Genomic DNA, 17119 nt, shown 5'->3' with positions numbered 1-17119 from the left:
CAACCACTTAAAGTTTTATTTAAGTATTTTTGTTTATTTGAAAGGCAGTGTGGCACACACACACACACACACACACACACACTTTGATTCATTTGTGAAATGCATATAAGAGCAAAGCTTGCATCAGGCAGAAGCCAGAAGCTGGCAACTCCATCCAAATGTCTTAGGTGGCAAGAGCCCAAGTTGTTGACACATCACCTGTGGCCTGGTGCATGCTAGAGGAAAGAACTGGAAGTGGAGTGAATACTCCAGTGCAAGCACCACATATGGAATGTAGGCATCCCAAGTGGTGGCTTAACCACTGCACCACACTATCTACTGGTCAGTCACTTGAGAATAAGGAGGAAAGACAACCAAACAGATTGGGCAACAAGAAGCAATGGGATAAGAAGTAGTGAAGTATTGACAAAACTCCAGCAAATATTCACTTCCAAACGTTAAAATTCATCAAACATTCTAGGTTTTGAACAACAATGATTGAAAATAGATGAGACGATCAGCAAGGTGATCATTGTCTTTTGTCTTTAAAATACATTTTTTAAAAGTGTCACTCTTGATTGGAAGCAATGATTACTGAATTGTCACGATTGCTTAGTCAAGCACTCCAGAGGGAGGCACTTTTTAAGAGATCCATGTCAAAACTTGCTACTGTGGTTTGTTTTCATTCATTCATTCATTCATTCAGCATTTACTGGGTGTTTTTCATTCAGGCTAATCTTGTGGGTGCCATCACCCTGAAGAACTATGATGAAGATCTTGTCCTTTAAGGGAAACAGCTGTCAACTCATGCACATACCCTGTGCTCATGGGGATCTTGGTAGACTTCCAGGGTGGTTTTGCGAGTAAAATGGGGGTAAAACCTTGGCGAGTTTCACTACAGCTTACTACCATTAGTACCCTGAGGCACACAGGAATGAAAATCACAGACTCATTCCGTGTCTCAACTTCTGCATAGTTAGGAGACATGAAAAGCAAATCATTGCCTGGCTTCACTGCACAGCTTTATTCCTCGTCTATTTCTTCTGTCTAGCTATCACAACTTCTTATTGTTTCTCTTTGGCTTTTAAGGCCTTCCATAAATTCTCTACATAGGTTTGTGCTTTTCCAGAATGACCCTTGTCCCTACCCGCATGAGTGGTTTATATCAATGTACCCTGTTGTTTCTTTCAGCTTCACCATCACCTAATCTTTGTGCACCTTCCAAAGTGCTGTTCTCTGCGCTCTCTTAGTACACCAAACCTGCCCCCATTGTAGCATTTATTGCACAAGAAAGAAATTATTTGGTTTTATGACTTTATCGTTAGCTTGGAAGCTTTGTAGAGGTAGAACTGTTCCTCTTTGACTATAAACCAGGTACTTAGTAAATAGTTGTTGAAGAATTTAAGATGAGATTAAAAGAGCATTTCATTCCTTTAAAGTGATGGCAAACAAACTGACTTTCTTTTTTTTTTTTAACATGAGCTGAGACATTTGTTCAGTGAAAACAAATGACACTAAAATATTTATTACTCCAAAATTATATCATTAGTCAAAGTGGATCCTGGCTCAGTAGGGTTATGTTAGGGAGCTAGAAACCAGTGCTGTGCCAAATGTTCACTTTTTAATTGCTAGAGCCTAATAAAAGGATGGACCTCAGATCAGGGATGGGCTGTGTTGGAAACAGTTATTTACCAATGGATACAAAAATATCTGGGTGTCTTAATGACTAACATGGTCGTCTGGATGCATTTGGGTCAGATTTCAGCCCTGGTCAGATTCATTTTCTCATTAAAATGGATATTGTAGAGTTTGTAGCAGGAAGAGGAAGGCTGCATTTCAAATAGCCTCAGGTTGCCTGGGTGGCATGATTTGTATAATCTTATAAGATATGTTTTTGCACAGAGGCAATTCTTGCAGATTTCAGGACACAAAAACATTACCTTTGTCTACAACTCTCTCCATTGAATGTAAGGAAGAGGTGGTTCATGGGCACCCATTGGACCACAGTGCTTGCTGCAGCATTTGGTAAGCCCTCTTGCTTTGATGGAATGGATGGAAAAGCTATGGTGAAGCCAAGTAGTATTGGGGAGTATGAATCCCCTATGGAACTTTTCAAGGTGTGTTCACTCTTAAACTGGAGAGTTTTGAAATGAACAACCAGTCCCCCAATCTGATTCTTCTCAGAGCCTGAAAACATCGATGTAAAGTGAAGATACATTGGAAATATTTGAAACCTCTTTGTGCTTCCAAAGAGTTTCAAATTTGGTTTCATTTAATTTAACTACAGGGAGATGGCTGGTATAGATCTATGGGCCTATTTTGCTAGAGCACTGAATATAGAAAGGTGTTTAACTGCAACTCAGATGCTAATGAGTGCAAATTTTAGCAGGTCTGCCACAATCCCCAGTGCAATTGTGATCTAAAAGAATTATACAAAGCCATAATTTCTTTCTAAGCATTTGAAATTTCTCATGCAAAAAGAGTTCAGAAAGTGTGAGTTACATTACAGGGACTGTTTCCTATCTGTTCGAATATATGCTTTGAAAACACAGGGGTATTAGAAAAAGAGGAGAATCTAAGACCCAAAGTATGCACAGAAAGATCCCTGGGGGATGGCTTGCAAAGCACAGTAAGGTGTAGACTGCTAAATGATTGCATAGCACTGAGATAGCTCCATTCTTGGTGAAGAGCTAATGTCTAGTGGTCAGGATACTTGAAATAGATGATTGAAAAAAAAAAGCCCCAAGAAATAGCTTTGGAAATAAAATTGGACAGGAGCCCAGAGGCAAATCTAGAAATTGCTAAAGGCGTCAAGAAAAGAAAGATCTTCTACAAGGAGTAGAAGATCATGGAATAGTGAGAGGAATGGCAGACTTCAGGAAGGAGTATGTCATTAAAATGTGGTATGAGAAACTATCTGGGTATGAGTAATACTTAGTGTTGTTACTTATTCAGAGGAAATAACCTGAGATGCAGGCTGAGATCTATGCTCAGAGATGTTCATCGCAATGTTATTTATCATAACTCAAAAGTAGGAATGATCTTTTAAAAAATATTTATTTTATTTTACCTATTTTCCTCTAGATTTATTTATTTGGAAAGGCAGACTTATAGAGAGAAGGAGAGACAGAGAGAACTTCTATCCGCTGATTTACTCCCCAAGTGGCACAATGGCCAGAGCTGAACTGATCTGAAGCCAGGAGCCAGGAGCTTCTTCTGGGTCTCCTATGTGGGTGCAGGGTCCCGAGGCTTTTTGGCCATCCTCTGCTGCTTTCCCAGGCCACAAGCAGGGAGCTGGAAGGCAAGTGGAGTAGCTGGGATATGAACCGGTGCCCATATGGGATTCTGGCATTTGTAAGAGAAGGATTCAGCCACTAGGCCATCGTGCTGGGCCCTATGGGAACAATCTTAAGCAGTAGAATGATTAAGCAAGTATGGTGTGCCTTCGTAATAGACTGCATTATATGATCACAGAAAAGACGCTTTCTGAAGTTTTCAATGAAGTGATAAAATGTAACTTTCAGGCAACTTCCTCTCATTCCTGTACACAGAAGTTTACCCTTTGTGCCATTGGTTAATTCACTGAATTTTAATACCAGCTTCTCTGCCTTTGGCTTTTCCTGTCTTCCTATTTAAAGGTAAGAAGGCAGGCTTTGTAGTTCTTGGCCGAAACAATCTGGAGCAGCAACCAAAAGCAAAAAATGAAGCCAGTTACTTATGAAAATATTGTTCTGCAAGAACAAAATAATGTAAATGTTTATTTTGTTATGGGGTGCAGCCAATGATGGCCAGTACCCATTGACAGTGGGCTAAGGAGTTGATTAGCATTCATTGAGCTGTGTAGGAACAGGACCTGGGCTTGTGGCAAAAAACACCCAGACTAATTGGACTCACCTGTACCCAATATCCTGGCTAAATTAGGATGTGGCAGGGGAAGAGTATATAAGGAGAGGTGAAGGAGCAATAAAGCGAGACATCTACCACTTGTTCTCCTACCGGTGCTTCATCCCCAGACCCTCTCCCTGTCCACGTTACTAGCTCTGCTAGTCAGAGCAATCATGGTCCCTGTGTACTGCTTACATGGGGCAATGGATATAGTAATGTTGTTTCTGTTTGTGTACTATCAGGAGTTCCAGGAGAGGTGAAGCCTAGCAGTGATGGAATGTGGGCAGATAAGCCAGGGAAAGGTGAATGTCTGCAGCTTTGTAAGTGTGTCTAGGCTATTTGTTGCATGTCTCTTAGGATAACTTTTATTATTGGGAAGCTAAGACATAGGCCTTCAACTTAACGGATAAACTTAAGGGTAATGACCATTTGTTTCCCTTTTGGATTATGTTTGGTTGGATTATGATTGGTTGGATTGCCATATGGACTTGTGATTTGCTATTTCTAGTATGCTCTATTATCACAAAGCTTGGTTAATAAAGACTCCTTAATAAACCTTAGACATGTATGGTGTGATCTCGCTCACACCCCATAACAATTTGAAATTAGAATTAAAAAATTCCCACTTCACACATCATGGCAAAAGTTATGTAACGTGATTTGGTGAAATGTTGCTACCTCTTTAGCTTGTGCTTCCACATAGAATGTTCTGGGCTTCCTGTGCCACTGCTGCTTTTGAAGAGGGTAAGAAGGCTGGGCCAGGTTCTGTGCACTGTGCAGATTAGGGACTATCCTAGGTTTTTGTGACCCGTCTCTGAAGAGCACCCTCACTTCTACTAACAGCAACTTTGAATGTTTCTCCTGTGTGCATACAACATGCTTGGAGAGACAAGAATGCCACCTTCTGTGATCACCCTTCTATTAGAGCCTTCTATTAGGCACTCCTAAAATAAAGTCTTACGCTACTCCCTCCAATCATTTACACTGACTTAGTATGGGTTCAGGATTCAATATCTTTTGTTGTAATCCTATTTTCTAAAAACTGGTAATTCTTACAAGGTTTGAACCACAACTTAGTAACCAAAACGGTGGTTTTCAGACTTACGCACTTCAACAGAGGGGCAGCCCATTCTTCAAACTGACACTCATGTGAAGTTCAAAAGGTCAAGGAAATGAAAGTTGAGTGGCTCTGGAAAAGTGGGGATGGCAGGGCTCCAGTACCCCCAGCTAGGTTCAATGTCCTGTCTTCTAAGTTAGCCACTCCCAACTCCCCTCAGAACCCAGCGGCTCCGAGAGCACAATTAGAAAACCACAGATTCTAAACACATTCGTGTGAATGAGTTCTCGTCTACCCAAACACAGGAAACTGAGATCTTACAACTTATGGATGGTCTAGGCTTAATACACACTGTGATTCGCTACAGCTCTGGGGGCATGGAGGAGAGAAAGAAAGGGAGCTGTTTGGAAGGTTCTTCCCTCCCTTAAACTTCATCATTTATTCTTGTCTTTGGACTATGAAATCTGAGAGTAAGATACCACTGCTTTATGGAATGCAATATAAAATTAAATTAAACCTCACATTTTAATATATTTGAGGGTCAACTGTGCCTGTAAGATATGAAAAAAAAAATGCTGCAGTCACACTGCTTTGGAAAGCATTGGAGATTTAAGGCTCATTTTGGAAGGACAAATTCCTTTCCTTTCTCTATTGCCAATTAAAAGCATATTTCTCAGCATTCCTCCAAACCCATTTGCCAATGACACGGCTTCAGAAGTACCCCAGCCAGACAACCGATTCCCATTCAGTTGCAGTGTTGGGAGTCCAGCACTTAGCATTCTCTCTAGGAATCCCAATTTCTCTCAGCAAAGCATAAAAGCACTTACATTACAGGAGGGTTTGAGGATTAAATGAGCTGATGCGCTTAAATACCTGCCACGGTGCTTGGTCCATTGCAGATGTTAAATAAATATTTATCAATATTTTGCTATTTGTGCCTTCAAAAGAGTGATGATGGCTTAAAAAAACAAATCCCCAAACTCATGGGTGCCCATTAGAGTTTCCAGCATTGCTTTTAAAACCCTGAATTAATCATGGTCAAGACCAACTGGATGAATGGTTTGTGACTAGGTTCAGGTATCAGTGATTCAAAAAATTACCCCACAATTATGAACATACAGCAGGTTGACAGCCACTGGGCTGACATCTGCAGCTGTGGTGGACAATGCTTGATGGCAGAGGAGAGGGTGTGTTTGAGAGGGTTGGAGCCTATGGACAGCCCTAGGGTGTCTCCCAGAAAAGGGCAGCTGAAGGTGATGGTGAGCATGGACAGGAACTGCTTTTAGAGAGATGCTTGGAGAGAAGGAGTAAGTCATCAGATCTTTCATATTCATGACCTTTACCATTTATAAATATGGAGAGATAAAAATATATATATATTTATATATATTTAAAAATATATATATTTATATATATAAAATATATATTTATATATATATATATACAGAGAGAGGAGAGAGGGAGAGGGTGAATGAGAAAGAGGGCAAGAGGGAGAGGAGGGAGGGAAGGAAGGAGGTAGGGAGATAGAGAGAGAGAGACAGATCTTACATTTGCTGCTTCACTTCTCAAATGGCCACAGTGGCCAAGGATGGGCCAGGCTGAAGCTAGGAGCTTAGAAATCCATCTGCATCTCCCATATAGGTGACAGGGACCTAAACACTTGTATATTCTCTGTTGCTTTTCTAGGCATAATCAGCCACTGGATTAGAAATGGAGCAGCCAGGACTTGAACCAGTGTTCAAGTGGAGTGATGGCTGTCACAAGTGGTGGCTTAGCTCCTTGTATCATTATGCTGGCCCTTCTTTACCATTTTCAAAGTGTTTTTGCATAATTAGCACAATCAGTCTTGTTAACTCTGTGAAGGACTTGGGGCACAATCTGCTTATTTAAGAAGGAATATTGAGGGCCCGGCGCGGTGGCGCAAGTGGTTAAACGTCCTCGCCTTGCACGCCCGGGATCCCATATGGGCGCCGGTTCTAATCCCAGCAGCCCCGCTTCCCTTCCAGCTCCCTGCCTGTGGCCTGGGAAAGCAGTCGAGGACGGCCCAAAGCTTTGGGACCCTGCACCCGCGTGGGAGACCCGGAAGAGGCTCCTGGCTTCGGATTGGCATAGTATCGGCCCGTTGCGCTCACTTGGGGAGTGAGTCATCGGATGGAAGATCTTCCTCTCTGTATCTCCTCTCTGTATATCCGCCTTTCCAATGAAAAAATAATAAAAATAAATCTTTAAAAAAAAAAAAAAAAAAAAGAAGGAATATTGAGTCCTGCTAGGGTTTGGGTGTGATTTGTCCCTGAGATGTTCATGTGCTAGAAGGTTGGTATTTGCATTGTGGTGGTGTTGAGGTGTTGGAACCTTTCCAAGGTGGAGCTAAAGGAGAGGACTTAGGTCACACGGGCTCTACTGTCAGAGGGAGTCAAGTTCTCGAAGGCTCTAGTTATGTCTATTGACATGGGCTGTACAAGTGTAGAGCCACCTTAGGTCTCAGCCCCTTTTGTCTGTAGTGGTTCCCTTTCTGTTTTCCTTCCATGTGATGTCAAGTAAGGGAGACAAGGTCCTCCCCAGTGGCTGAATAGATAGGGCCACTTGCTCTTAGACTTTCACGTCCAAAACTATAGGATAAATGAAAGACCTACCTCAGGAATTTTATGACAGCCACACAAAATGGACAAATGCAGTCATTTGTTCTTAGTGTGACTGTATACCTGGTAGGCAGAGTCACAGTGAAATCCATATCTCTTGGTTCCCAGCGTTTTTCTAGGGTACCATTGTATCTTTTACTTAGTCCTGCCTGGTACCTTGTTTCTTAATGCTGCTCAACTAATAAGGGGCAGTTCTAGAGAACCTCCTAGTTTAGGATGTAAGGACCCACAAACATCTTTTTGCCTCTTTCACAAATGATGTGAACTGAGATCTGAGGTGAAATGGACATGGTTATGTGATTCTTCACATTGCTTCAGCCAGCCTTGCTCTCAGAGCTCTGACGAGCACCCAAGTTGATGTACTTAGGAGGATTTGACTTTGAACAAAGCTGGTGCTGTTTAGTTAGCTGCCTGGGTTTTTGGAAGTCTAGTAAAGTTTGTGAATGGCAGGCAAATCTTTTACACAATGCATTTCAAATCTACTTGTGTTGCATTCCAGGAAAATGTGACACACAAGGTTCTCTGTGTCCCATTCAGCTTTCTAGAAGAACCTGTTCCATGGTAAACTGTGGCTTCCACATGTAGTCATTTATCCAGTTATCCCCAGGGACAAGAAGCAAAAAGTGGCTCCAGCTTGAAGATACTCTGGTCTGCTGTATCCTTGCTATTCTAGCACTCTTTAGTGAGTCCAGTATCAGCTGTCTGATTTCTTTACTGTTTGGGATCTGTTACAACTTCAACAGTTATAATTCTGTTATAAGCAAAGGAAGCGTTTACAGAAGTTGCCTAACTGGACACTGCATCTCAGTTATGGTCTCATGATTGGTTATTGAGCTGATCTGGATTCAAAGAAGCAAATGACCACAGCAACAGGATGTGGGCTGGCTTTAAAAACAAGGGCACATACTCAGATGCAATCTTCTGGGAACCAGCTCATTGGAACTACGGAAATGACCATCAAGGTGTTTTTCTCTTTATGTGTGTTTTAATTGAGGCTTGCTTTTTTATAATTTATTCTGAGGTTTCAAGTTGCGTGCACAATTCCTCAAGACCTGAAAAAGTGAAGGGCAAACTATTTTTTTTAAACTAAAAAAAAAAAAGTCATTCACAAGCTGATTCACTTAAACATGGCCACAATAGCCAGGGATGGTCCAGGTCTGGAGTACTGTTCCCAGCAGGGCTAGGCTCTGAGGCAGGAACTACAGCTCCCACGAATGCTGGGTCTTTGGGGCCATCCTTCTGACCTCTTCAAATAAAGAAAGGAGAGATGGAAGGGAGGAATGAAGGAAGGAAGCAAGGAAGCGTTTTTGTTGTTGTTGGTTTTTTTTTTTTTCTTTAGGATTTTATTTATTTTGAAAGAGATCCAAGGAGAGAGGGACAATCAGAGATGTTTTTCCTTCTGGGTTTCCTTCCCAGCTGGCTGCAGTGACCAGTGGGCCAGTGGACCAGGCTGAAGTTACGGGCTTCATCTGATTCTCCCACGCTGGTGGCAGGGACCCAGACACTTGGGCTAGGGAGCTGCAAGGGAAGTGGGACAGACACGACATGAACAGGTGCACACATGGGATGCCAGCATCACAAGTGACTTTACCTGCCATGTCACAACACAGACTCCTGGAAGACAAATGATTTTGGATTTTATATTTTGGGCACAGCTAGTGAGAAAGTGTGTCCAGAAGACTCTGAGTTCCATCCTTTGGCTTTGTCTAATCAAGATGTTGGCAATGTAGTCGGAGATCTGTCAGAGTCAGGGTTTGCTCTCTAGCTCTGATACAGTGAAGACTGACCATTTTGATGAGTTTTCATGAGAAAGGGCAGGCGCACAAAGGTGAGATGAGAGGAGAGAGCTCATGGAGATGTCAGTCCCCTGACTCCCTGCAGTTCTCACATGCTGAGCCTCATCCTGTCCCAGGGCCTTTGATGATTTCTCCCCCTGACCTCTCTCTTGTCCTGGTTGGTTCCTGTCTATTACGAGTTGAAGAGTATCTCCTAAGAAGATATGTTTAAGGTCCAACCCTCCATGCTTCAGAAATGTGACCTTACTTAGAAAAAAGACTGTTGTGGATGTATTTAGTTGAGATCGTGTGGGGCAGTGGGCCCTTAATCCAATGTGACTTGTGTTCCCATGGGATATGTAATGTGAACACCACGCAACAATGAACACAGAGCTTGGAGTCAGTCAGCTTCACGGCAAGGAAGAATAAAGATTGATGGCCGTCACTGCCAGATAGAAGGCAATAATGAAGCTTTGGAATGGCGTTTTATAATCTTAACCAGCAAAAGAGCAAGGATGGTACTAGCATGAGGCAAGAAAAGGATTCAACCAGATCAGTGAGGGAATATGTTTTCAACCTCTCAGTTTGTGGTTCTTTGTTCTGATAGCCCTTGGAAAGAAAGTCATCATCCTTATGACCCAAGTGCAAATGCCACTTTTGGGCAGAAGCCTTCCAGATCGTTCCGTAGTATCCATTTCTCATCTCCCATCACTTCTGCTGTTTCCTTCATAGCTCCAATGACATTTAGCAATTACGGTTGAGTTCATCTTCATAATTAGACTGTAGATGCTCTGAAGTTGGAGACAAACTTCTGGGGCATATCATTGCACTACTGGCGACTGGGGTTGCTTCTGTCACTGGTATCACTCTTGAAACATTTGCCGGATGGGTCCACTGATAATGAGTGAGTTGCATTTCAAAAATTTATTTCTTACTTTTCTACATTACCTGGAGGTAATACTTCAAGAGCATTTTTTTTTCTTGTTAAGACTCATTTTATTTGAGAGGAGGGGCTGTTTTCATGGAAACTTGAAACTTAGCCTATTCATACTTAGTCATAATATTTTTCTTCAAGGTACTGAGAAAAATATTTAAGTTTCCTTCTGTATGAACAGTTTTCAGGATGAAAAAACCCTATATAAGTTGCAGTCTCCCTTGCCTCCCTCCTCTATTTAATGTAATTTAGAATATATATTGAATATCCTTTTCTTGATGAATTTACCACTTAAAGGAATCACAGTGCGATTCATTGACTATGAAATGAGTCAACAAGTTCTTGAAAGTGTTTTACTTTCCTTTTGCTCATGCAAGGCCTTCTACCGTTTGTCTAAGTCACGGGTATAGGTTATAAAGTGTCCTTCCAAAGTTTCCTTTGTGTTCCTTGTTTGTTCAGGCAAAACTGGAATACTTAGAAAATGGAAATTGTGACTTCTGACTGTAAAGTCATGGATTGAAATAAGTGTTTTGCCGCACCTTTAAGTGGGGAATTCTAAGTTGTTGGAAGCATTATTTTAACTCTTGTTTGGAAGGTTCTCTGGAACTTGCAAGAAAATGTAGTTGACTCTAGTTTTGAAGGAAAAAACAGACATCCTCTTCAGTCAGCCACATGATGGCCATATGATTTTTGACCTTTTCAAAGGAAGGAAATTGGTCCACGATGTGGAACTTTGGAAGGCAGGACTTGGGAAGAGGATCAGAGAGCTCATGCTGTCCGCTGTGGAGCAGAAGGAAGTGTGTGCCTGTGGTCTTGACTGAGATAAGCTGATGAAGCAGCCCTGCACCTCCCTGAAGGTCTTCACCATTGCCAGGTGTTGCTAAGGAGATGGCTGTTGTGAGAATGCCGGACCATATAAGGTTCTGTGGTGTGAATCAAATTCTAAGTTAATTAGGCATAATTTACACTGCATACTTCCTCAACACTTTACCTTGTATAAAATACTTTTCTATTATTTGAATTTGAAAATAGTCAACTAAGTACTCTGGGTGAGGCATCGGAATGCAGAGATGAAAAAAGCATTGTTCCTGACTCTTGTGCACTGGCCCTGGCACATACAGATATGTCAGAGGTACTAAAGGCGTGGCTGAGGACCAACCACGGAGACAGGGAGTGTGTCCTGTGTAGCAAATGCTTTGCATAATGCTTTTGAAGTGCTCCTCTTTTAAATCCTTTTAAACAACCCATGAGGCTGTAATGATGAGCTAGTAGGGGTGGAAACATCTGGCCCACGGATTGCATCGAACTCTAAAAATCATTTGGTCTGGCCTTGCCAAAGCAACCACAGGCACGACTAGAAAATCAATAAATCTTTAGAAGTCTGTTTTTTAAAAAAGTGTTTATATAAAGACAACAGATATCATGCGTTTCAGCTATACAGTTTTAAGAACATAATGATACTTCCCACCCTTCCTCCATACCACTTTCCTTCCTCCATCCTTTCTTGTTCTTCTTTTAATTTTTGTGATAATACATTGTCAATTTACTTTATAATCACAAACTTAATAAATTCTATTAAATGAAGACTCCTACAGGTAGAAAGTAGAAGGCCCACTGTTCCTCAGGAGTATAGGCAGAGAGTTTAAACAATAATCAAATCTCAAGATGTCAATTTCACTCATATACCTTGCATTTTTTTGTGTGAAAATAGCAGTTTAATTTAATTTCATTTTATGACACAGTTTCATATGCTCTGGGATTCCCCTATACCTTACATTTTACTGTATTGTATATATTAGTAACCACAAGCCAGAGAATACATATGGTATTTACCTTTTGGGGATTGGCTTGTTCCGTTAAGCATACTGGTCTCCAATTGTATCCATTTTGTTGCAAAAGGATTTTATTTAGTTTTTATGGGGCAGGCTAATTTTAAGGTGATAATTTTGTATGGCCTGCGAAGGTTGTTCTAAATAACCAAACGTTCCTGTTAGAAAAAAAGATTCCTCACCCCCAACTGGCTTTACTGGCCATCACCCAATGGTAAGGGGTGAGACTGGGATGGAAAGCCAGGCCCATCTCCAGAGTTCAAGGCTCTTGGCATTCACTGCACAGGTGCACAGATTTATTACTAACAAACTACCTCAAACTCAGAGATACAACACAACAACTGTTATATTAACTCATGGATTTTGGTGGATGATGATCCATAAAAGGCCAATCACTTATCTCTGTGCCATACAGCCTGGGTCTCAGCCAGGCCAAATGAAAGCCTGGATGGGCTGACTCAACCACGGAGGACTGGAGGGCTGACTTACTCACCCATCTGGAGGTGGTGATGGCTGTCATTTGGGGCCTTTGCGGGTGTCATTAGCCCAAACACCCACATGCAGTCTCTCCATGTGGCTGGCTGACTGCCTTACAGCATGGTTTTGGCTTTCCAGAGCAAGAGTCCCAAAGAGAATCAGGCAGAAGTTGCATAGCTTTTTACAGTCTAGTCACACAAATGAGAAATCTCAATGTCATTTCTATGGATGTTCCAAACTCCAGACTCATGGAGGAGGGGCAAAAACCCACTGCTCAATGGCAGGAATGTCAGAGTCATGGGGGTTGGAGTGGAAAATATCACCTTCCTCAGACCACACTCTAGCCACAATAATTCACATTCATCTATATACAAAATACGCTCATCACTTCTCCAGGGCCTCTCAGTAGCCAAAGGAGCTAAGACCTGATTACCAGGAGGTGAAGCTTGGGAGTGAAGGCTGGAAAAAGGCACCTGAAGGTGCGTGCATGGTTGGCCCCTCTGAATGTTGCCTGGCTGACCAGTTCTGCTGCAGTACTCTCTGGTCCATTCCCTAGTAGGCTTACTTTTAGTCCTTGGGAAGCAACTGTAGCCAAAAGATTCCTAGGGTTGCCTATTTTTAAAAAAAAGATTTATTTATTTTTATTGGAAAATGAGATATACAGAGAGGAAGATAGACAGAAGATCTTCCATCTGATGATTCATTCTCCAGCTGGCCACAACAGCTGGACTCAGCTGATCTGAAGCCAGGAGCCAGGAACTTTTTCTAGGTCTCCCATGTGGGTGCTTTGGGCCGTCCTCAACTGCTTTCCCAGGCCACAAGCAGGGAGCTGGATGGGAAGTGGGGCTGCTGGGATTAGAACTGGCGCCCATGTGGAATCCCAGCATGGGCAAGGCGAGGACCTTAGCCGTTAGGCTACCGTGCCGGGCTCTAGGATTGCCTATTCTTGAAGGTTGTTTAGAGATCTGAGTAGAATGGATACAAGGAAAGCTTACAGTAAATTTTGACTTGGACTCCTGCTCCTTGGTCCCTTGGGTCTTTCTCATGTAACAGTGCTCCCATGCCCCGAGTCCTGAGATCTCTTTGGATCTTTTTGGATCACGGACACTGTTGCAAGTCTGGGATCTCATCATCTGTCCAATGTGGATGAAATTCTTTCTGTACCTCCTCTACTTTCTCCAATTCCTACTGTGGGATAGACATTGGAAAACTGGAATAGCACCCTCTCTCAGAAAGGGGAAAAGAAAAAATATCCAACACTTCCAGTCCATACTGGTCTGGAAATTGAGCTGGAGTGAGATGTCAGTTCTTTGATCAGATTCAATCCTGTGTGGTCATTTTCTTTGGGTTTTTGGTTCTACCCTCTGGGTTTTCCTTTCCATTTCTGTCAGATGTTTGCCTGAATACTTTTCAAACCAGTTGCTTCCTCACACTAGTTCAAGGTTAAGCAGCTTCTGTGTTTATCCTGTCATTTCTTTGTCTTTTAAAGTCTGGGTTTCTGTGTGCCTATTATTAAATGCATCTCATTATACAGAAATCTTGCCCACAAACCTGAAAATAAGCCCTTTGTGGCTGCCATTGGGTGTAGTGGGTAAAGCTACCGACTGTGAGGCAGGCAGCTGCTCTGTTTCTAATCCAGCTCCCTGCTAATGCGCCTAGGAAAACAGTGGAAGATTACTCGAGTACTTGACCCCTGCACCCATACAGGATATCTGCAAGAAGCTCTTTGCTCCTGGCTTCATCCTGGCTCAGCCTGGATTGTTGTGGCCAGTGGATAGAAGATCTCTCTTTTGTTTTCTCCAGTTCTCTCTCTCAGTAACTATGTCTTTCAAATAAGATAAAAACAATTATTAAAAAAATAAGAAAGAAAAGAAGCCCTCTCTATTTTGGGCTTACTGTGAGACTACTGTGGAACCATGTTGTTCTTGCTGTTAGATGTTATATTCTTTGATGAGAACATCTGTGAAGTATGCCATTAAGATCCTGTGAGGGGGCCCGGCACGATGGCGCAGTGGTTAAGGTCCTCACCTTGCACGCCCGGGATCCCATATGGGCGCCAGTTCTATCCCCGGCAGCCTCGCTTCCCTTCTAGCTCCCCGCCTGTGGCCCGGGAAAGCAGTTGAGGACGGCCCAAGGCTTTGGGACCCTGCACCCGCGTGTGAGAGACCCAGAAGAGGCTCCTGGCTTCGGATCGGCATAGCATCGGCTGTTGCGCTCACTTGGGGAGTGAATCATTGGACGGAAGATCTTCCTCTCTGTCTCTCCTCTCTGTATATCTGCCTTTCCAATAAAAAATAATAAGAATAAATCTTAAAAAAAAAAAAAGATCCTGTGAGGGGCCTGGCAAGGGTAGCCTAATGGCTAAAGTCTTGCCTTGCACACGCTGGAATCCCATATGGGTGCTGGTTCTAATTCCAGCAGCCCCACTTCCCATCCAGCTCCCTGCTTGTGGCCTGGGAAAGCAGTTGAGGACGGCCCAAAGCTCTAGGACTCTGCGCCTGCGTGGGAGAACTAGAAGTTCCTGGCTCCTGCTTTTGGATCAGCTGAGTTCCGGCATTTGTGGCCATTTGGGGAGTGAGTCATCAGATGGAAGATATTCTCTATATCTCTTCCTCTCTGTATATCTCACTTTCCAATAAAAATAAATAAATCTTAATTAAAAGCAAGATTTGTGAGAGAGCTTCTAGGCTATTGAGAAGATTCTTTAACGTTTCAGCAAAGGGTTAGTATTTCTACCTGGATCTGAAATTTGGCCCGAGACCTATCTTAAGAATCGTTTGCTATGGCAAATGCCGGGAAGGGGAGACAGTTTTGTGTGGGAACTCTGGCTGCTTTTCTCACCTGGTGGTCACTCCCTCTTGCATGTGTCTCAGTGGTGACCTATGATGCCTTTGACCCTGTTGCAGTGCAGTCAGGAGGGTGCTCAGCAGAACTGAGCAGCCATTAAGGCCTACTCTCAAACCTCCCAAACTGTGAGCTAAATATGCTTTTCTTCATGAAGTATCCAGCTTCAGGCATTTTTCACAGAAATGGGAAGTGGATGAGTATAGATGTTGGGCCAACAAAAATTCTCAAATCTGGGCACACAAATATCTTCATAAAGTCTGTTTCTTACTCGCTCCTGAATAAGCAATCAGGGCCACTTGCTCTGATAACTCTAAACATTGACTGAACAAGTGACTAGACCCATACCATTGAAATAACGTCCGGTCAACTGGATGGGAGCTGGAATCTATAGACCAATAACATTGAGCATCCAAATCTCATTAGACAGACTACCGGCTGCTCTGTCCCCAGTGGCCTTCCTGTTGTCTAATTAGGTCAGCCTGTGAATTTCAGACAACTTAAAAGAAGAGCCATGGGAAATGATCCCTTGACCAGGAACGCTTTCCTTTAAAATTAGACATAAAATACAAAACAAAAAGGATCAGGAGTCTGTGTTAATGGGCTATGGCTCAGAAGAGAATTGGAATAAAGTCAGGTTGTTCTTTTCACAGGTGACACACAGCCTGAGATGCTGCATGGCCAGTCCAGGCAGAGTCCTCATTATGTTGGCTAAAGGCTTAGGAAGGCCAGTAAACCCTGGGTTGCCTAAAGATGAGGGCTTTTTCCCTCTCCTTTTAAAAATGTAACTGTAATATTGAACATTTCAGGGAAAAGTAGCTCCAAAAGAAGTATTTTGGGTAGATACAGGCCTTCAGTGCTCCAAACAGCCATTCCAATTTCTTCTGCAGGAAACACATTTTATTCTAAATGACTCATTTTGAAGTCTTTCTTGCAATTTGGAGAGTAGACTAGACTGTTGGTTATAAAGGAATGGCTTTTATGGGAGTGTTGCTGGTATTCTCTTGGTGGGAAGGAATTCACAAGGGGACTGGGCCATGTAATGTACCTTTTTGCCATCAACTGAGAAAGAAATGTTCTGTCTTTGGTTTTTGTCAGGAGCTGTGTGAATAATTTCTCCAGGTATTAGTAATAAGCTACCTTATAGGGATTTAAAAATCATCTACATTGGCTTTTGCTGGTTTCTAACAAATTAATTTCTTCTAGGGTCTGGTAGTAGACGGCCAGGCAGCAGAATACAGCCTCTTTCCTGCAGCTGCTTTCTCTGAGTTCATAGAAATATATTATGAAAAAAGCTATATATGGATTTCAGAAAGTTTTTCAAGAAAATAAACCTATCTTTTAATTATATTTACATGAATTTCTTGAACTACCCTGACACTGATTTGACTTCCAAGTGTTGGTATAAACAAGCAGAGCACATAGAAAGTAGATAGAGTACTGTCAGTCACATGAGTAAATATTTAGGTGACAGCATGGGAAGACTACAGTCTAGACTAACTGGTGATGATTTAGAATGTAGAATTATGCAAATGTGAAAACATTTTCTATGTAAGTGGAAGGACAATTATCTATGGTTGTATTTATAGGAGAAACTTTCTACTAATCTTTTATTTTTAAAAGTTTTAATTATCTGAAAGGTAGTTACACACACACAGACACACACAGAGCCTCTCACACACAAACACACACATAAACAT

At 42.3% G+C, this 17119-nt stretch overlaps 2 long non-coding RNA genes across 2 annotated transcripts in view; both read left to right on the top strand.

Moving 5' to 3' along the window:
• LOC121151302 overlaps window positions 1-17119 on the top strand; it is a 62557-nt gene that overhangs the window by 34411 nt on the left and 11027 nt on the right. The window lies entirely within an intron of this gene.
• Window positions 3792-11423, top strand: LOC121151303. Its single transcript, XR_005883149.1, has 3 exons — window positions 3792-3903; window positions 7831-7837; window positions 11411-11423. It is a non-coding gene; the product is annotated as an uncharacterized LOC121151303 (long non-coding RNA).

This window comes from Ochotona curzoniae, unplaced genomic scaffold (genome assembly GCF_017591425.1).
Source record: "Ochotona curzoniae isolate NIBS_2020 unplaced genomic scaffold, NIBS_Ocur_1.0 contig_2318, whole genome shotgun sequence".
In the NCBI taxonomy this organism is placed as follows: domain Eukaryota; kingdom Metazoa; phylum Chordata; class Mammalia; order Lagomorpha; family Ochotonidae; genus Ochotona; species Ochotona curzoniae.
The sequence above is the reverse complement of the archived record's forward strand: the minus strand, read 5'-3'. Positions and strand labels throughout refer to the sequence as shown.